This window comes from Clytia hemisphaerica, unplaced genomic scaffold (assembly GCF_902728285.1).
Source record: "Clytia hemisphaerica strain Z4C2 unplaced genomic scaffold, Clytia hemisphaerica genome assembly, whole genome shotgun sequence".
Lineage (NCBI taxonomy): Eukaryota > Metazoa > Cnidaria > Hydrozoa > Leptothecata > Clytiidae > Clytia > Clytia hemisphaerica.
This window is the reverse complement of record NW_027103334.1, coordinates 1,396,717-1,402,831: the sequence shown is the minus strand read 5'-3', so window position 1 is coordinate 1,402,831 and position 6,115 is coordinate 1,396,717.

Below are 6,115 nucleotides of genomic sequence, written 5' to 3'. Positions count from 1 at the left end.
ATTAGATTTTCGTGTTGGTACATTCGAAAACGATCCTTCTTTCTTTTGGATGATGAGATTATTGACTTTGTGAGTTGTACCATATCCTAAGAAATTGAAAATTAAACAAATGAGACTTTATGTAACATCGTTTTCAAAAAGCCAAGAGTTGTGATGAAATGGGAATCCCCACTTAAAGTCTTCTATAAATTTTTATAGAACACAAATAAAAGACTTTGATTCAGTAAGATACGAAAGGCATCTTTTAACGGGATACAAAACAAATGGAATGTAAGAAATTACCCGATAACGTTTCTTCGTTTCTGTCGATGTTATCAGCAACATATATTGCAAATAAAACCTTGGCAAGTGTTTCAGGGAGAATCACATCTGCAAATTCTTGTTGATCAGCGATCTTGTAAGCATTTTCTGTTAACATCTCCGACAAAGTGGAATACGATACACCGTGACCCAGACATTTAAGAATTGTTATGATTTCGGTGTTGTTAGTGAGCGATTTGACCACACATTGTAACAGAAGGCTCTTTGGAGTTTTTACTCTTCCTGTAGTAACAGTGTAAATGAGGTCTTGGGCCATGGAGTGTTGGTATCTTGCATTTTGGCTACTCGCTTCTTCGGATGATTTGTTGCCGAATAAAAAGAGAAGAAATCTTTCCAATTGACGTGGAATATGGAATGCATCTGGTTCAAGATCTTCAGGTTTTGGAGGCCAGGGTATCTCATCTTTCATGTCAATGATCTCTTTTCTGATTATCTTTGCGCAATCGATAATAACATGGTCATTATCTTGTGATGTGTACAACACCTGAAAGATTTTCTCTGTTGTTATGTTAGATGGATACAGAAAGAGTGCACCTGATACATTTATAAATGTTATTTTGTCACCAAATGTGCGTTCAATGTTCCTACGAAGATTTTTCTTTGTGGAGTTAGAAATCGAAATTCCACTTACACGCAAGTGCTCACACATAATACATGTCAACTCCTGCATTTTCAGGATATCTTGTTGGCATATCATCTCATGACATTTCTTGATGACGAGATGAAACGCTTCAAGTTCAATTCTCTTATATGCCTCAACAACAGCATCTTTTTGATTTGTTGCAATTTTCGGACGTGTGTATTCTTGATAACAGGATGGGTGATATTTCCCTAGAGCAGAACAGAGGTTACGTGTTGCTAATAATGACAGCATTTGATAGTCTTCTTTTTCTGTGGCACATTTTTGAAGGGTTAACTGAGTTGCTTTCACTTGACACGTGCGTAGACGTTCTTGCTTCCGTTTTATGTATTTCACCTTTCGATTGCAGATAATACACAAATCCGGGAGTAGCGTGTTGGAACTAGTGGATGTGGAAGGCGGTGTTTCAAAAGAGCTTCTCAACTGCGCAGTTGAAGCTTGTGTTGCTGGTGTTTCAGCGTTTGACAAGTAGCCATTACATGAGCTTATCAAACCGTGAAGATCTTTTTCTTCTTGTTGCTCTTTCTCTTTCTCCAGTTTTGAACTACCCTTAATTCGGTCTAGCATTCTCTTGTGAATAAACATTTGGTGACATTCTCTATGATAACTGAATTCAGGAGGCATATCAGTCCCATAAGATTCAGCCAAATCAATAACAAGTTTGTAAGAACGAATTTTGGCAGCTTGTACGATCGTTTTCCAAGCGTCTTCATTTTTCAAATTTGTCAAAGCCGACTTGGTCTTTTTGCAATGAATGAAACAGCCATTCTGATATTGAATTAAACAGAAACCATTTAAGTCAAACACAATTCATAACAGCTCAAAGAGGAGATAAAACGACAGTATAATTGGCCTTGGGATAATGAGGTCGATTAGCGAAGAAATTAGTTTTATAGATATAAGATATGAGGTTATTTACCAGGTTTGAAATGTTTCCTTTTTCAAAAGCCGCTCCACACTCGTTGTCTTCTTCTTGACTGCTTGGCACATAATTTGGATCGTTATTTTCTTCCAATTCACTTGAATTTCGCTTTCTTTTTTTACTTTTCATTTTAAATCAATAATATTTCTCTATGAAAAAAATGAAAATCTATCAAGTATAAGCTTATCAAAGTTCTACTAAACATCTTTTTTATCATCAACTACTGTAGCTTCAAGCTTTAAGCTAAACAAATAAGAACTTTTCCACATGTTATAGAAAAGTGAAGAGCAGCTGCAAAGATCTCTGACATAAAAGCAAGCTGTCAAAATCCTAATTGAAAATAAGAAAGAATCCAAATAACAGTAATTGTCTCTAATTATTGACATGAAGTTTGAATAAGAGTGGCTTCTAGTAAAATCTCTGGTCTGTAAAATACACCATATTAGAACTTAACATTTTAAGGCTTTCTGAAATTATTTCTACTTTTTAAGAAGAATGTTCATTCCCTTCAAGTTGGAAAAAATTTGGAAAGTGGTTGAAAAAAAGTTGAAAAAAGTTGTCAAAACGTAAATTTAAGCCATTTTTTCCAAATCTGGTCTGTAAAATACACGCTTAATAGGTACTTTTCTGAAGAGAAAATTATTCTATATATTGTGGAAATAGAATAAAATATTATTGGACAATCAGCGGTTTTAAATAAAACAGCAGAGAGAATTTTCAAATTTTGTCTAAAAAACAGCTGTTCTGGTCTGTAAAATTGATATTTTGAAATTGTGCACCCTCAGGACTTGGATTCACAAATTGAATGATTGTCTTAGTGAATATACTTTAATTCAACCCTACAGACCTCAATCCACTCTTAAACTTAGAATTTAAGCAAAAAATGTGAGATATTTAAGATTTTCGAAAAAATGTCATTATTTTTAAAATATTGGCTATTCTGTCTGTAATTATACAACTGATCACGGACCGACCCAAATTCCTTAAATATATTTTGACATATTAAAATATATCTGGAAAGTTTCATGGCCATACCTATCCATTTGCTGAGATATTCATTTTTAGGCCCTCCCCCCTTTGAATGATCACTCGGGACACGCTGCCCTTCTTTGGAGGGCCATAAGTCTTGGTAAGACACTTAGAAAAGTGCCAACAGATTTTCTGACTCTCCATTCAACCTTTCGAATGTGGCATAACACCAATAGTCCTTTTTTTGATACAATCGGCCTCTCGCCGAACCCATCGCGAAGTCATACCCTGATCAAAACTTCTCTATAGCTTTCTTACAAAGTGCTGCTTACAACAATGCCAATCTCTACCTTGCATTCCTTGCACAACGTACATGGTGAGTCGCATGCATCTACCAGTCCACCCACCATCGATTACATGAATTACCATAACCATGCTTCCCCATTGCATTGACCAGCGACATTGCTTCCATTCATTGTATTGCCCAGCACTTGATTCATCATTGCATTGGATACCAGCACCATTGCTTCCATCATGTATGACCAGCCCCTTGATTCCATCATGCTGACCAGACCATTGATTCATCTTGTATTGACCAGCACCATTGACCATTGATTCCCTCCTTGCATTGACCGCACCATTGATTCCATATTGCATTGACAGCACCCGCTTCCATCATTGTATTGACCAGCACCATGATTCCGCTTGTATTGACCAGCACCACGATTCCTATACATTGAGCACCATTCTTTATCATTGCATTACCCCACCATTGATTCACCAAAGCCGTCACTATTTCAGTTTATTCACAAACACCATTTACATAAAAACATTGGATTTTTATTCCCATTCATATTGACCAGAACGATCAGATCCTGCTGTACAATCATCAGATTTCCCAAATTCTTGAATAGATTAACCAGAGTCGTTAGGTCCTCCCAAAATCACCAGGACCATTAGCTCTGGGGAACAAATTTACAAATTTTGATAGTTCATCGACACGTCCGGGCCACCATTTTCAGCTTTTTCCCCATCGTTACTTCGTTACTTTTTCGTTACCCCTCGTTACTTGCGTTACTTCATCGTTACCGACCGTATTCTCGTTACTTGTCGTTCCTGTCGGTACTTGTTACCTACCGTTCCACTTTAGTAACAACTGAATGCGATTCAGCAAGGATACTTGATTCCTCTGTGGTACTTTTAGCTTTATCTAGGAAACCATGCATTTTGGTGGAAATTTCAAGTTTCGACAACAACACATCTCATAAAATCATTTTGCTTGATTTATCAATTGACTACCTGAGGACCTGATTTGACAGTAGGGATTAGACTTCGATTTAGAATAGAAAGTGCAGGCTTTGACTTTTACAATCTTAATCCGCGGAATTTGCATTTTGTTATTTAACAGTTAACGTAATTTATTTCTGATACAATTTTCATTTATATCTTTTCAGGAGTCATCTCTTTGTGAAATGCTGTTAACAACACCGTCCCATAGAAGTATTGGCCATCCAAGTACAGTTTGCCGATGCAACGACGATTGACTCAAGATTCAGACATTTTTGCATGTTGACTGTCACGGTTGTTCTCTGCAGTGCCAGCAGGAAAAGTCTGCTAAAAGATGAGTGGAAACGGATGAAAACTTTACGTGTATTATTTGACTCAACAGAAACAGAGTGGAATAATAATTCTATGTTTTATATGGAAAAAGTGGATTTGAGTGGTTGGACCTCTGTATGCCCTTTAAAAAATGGATGTCGATATACACATTATTATGTAAATGCTCTCTGGCGAAAGTGGATTTTGATGCAACTTCTTTTTGGAATCTTTATTTCGATGTTTGTTTTTTATCCAGGTTGTCCGTGGAAACTGAATTTTGAGGCATAAATACATATTGCATGGTATAGATGAAATGGATACATGCTGTGATGATAAGTCTACTTGATTTGTCTATATTTTGATTTGGGGGCTTTTGCCCTGGAGCTACCCCTTAATTTGTGAAGCAGGTCAAAACAACTCATCAAAGCAGGGAACATGTAGGCCAAAATTACCAAATGTAAACAAACCAGGGAGAGCCAGAAATGCTTCTATAATTTAAATTTCAATTGTACACTGGACTATTTCGATAATCACATATTTTCACAGTCTAATATTATTATTAAACTATATTTTCCAAATTTAGATTTAAATTTTTTTAGCATATAGTCACACACCTTTTGCATTTAGTGTTCATGGAGCAATAATACGATTCCTAATCAGCTTTCAAGTCATAAAATCTGTATGAAATATACTACTCAAGAACACAGTTGGAAAGGCTTTGGTCATTTTTTTTGTACATCCAATTTTTTACTTCAAGTAAAGTCAATGGTGATTGATTTTTTTTCGTGCTCTGCAATACACGTTGATTTGAGGTGTTTTGAAGGCCTATAAATGAAGTTGGATCATACTGAAAAGCCTTTTTGTTCTTAATCTTTTGCAGCAGTTGCAAGAGTCACCTGTGATTTATATTCAGTGAAATAGTGAAGTCATATGCACTGAAGAAAATACAAACTAACAAGGACAACCGCTAGTTCGAAACACAGGTCACGGGGCACAGGTTACGGGTTACGGGGTACGGGTCACGGGGCATACAAATTACAGACCGGAAAAAATATAACGATATCATGACGTATAATTCATAACACGTACTACATATCACATATAATAGTACTAGTACTACTAGTATAGTATGTCTGAAACAATTATATACGAATAGTATTATCACGAAATTTTTTTAATAATATGTCACCCACAAATTTTGACAAAAATATTGTCAAAATCATGAAATATAAGGCCTCTGAACCAATTTACAGCAAAATGTTTTTTTCATACTCAATAGGATGCTAATCATGTGACTGGATATAGATTGACATGTTTTAAAACGATTAAATGCTGCAAGATAGTGGTTTTAGAGATAAGAGTATAATTACTCAGGCAAATTAAGGCACGTCCAAATTTACCTTATTTTTTTATCACCGTTTCCACTTGTCATAGCATATCACTTTATACATCGAAAGAAGCCTATTGGAGTGTAGATCACTGCAATAGCTGTGCCATAACTAATTTTTTCACCCAAAAAAAGATATTAGGCAAAAACCAAAAACTTGCTTTTTGAATAACTCCAGTTTGGCTTATGGTATAAGCATGAAATTTGGACAAAAGTTGCATATCAATTATAGGAACATTTTTGCAAAATTCTTTTTGCAAATTTTGCTGACGTCAGC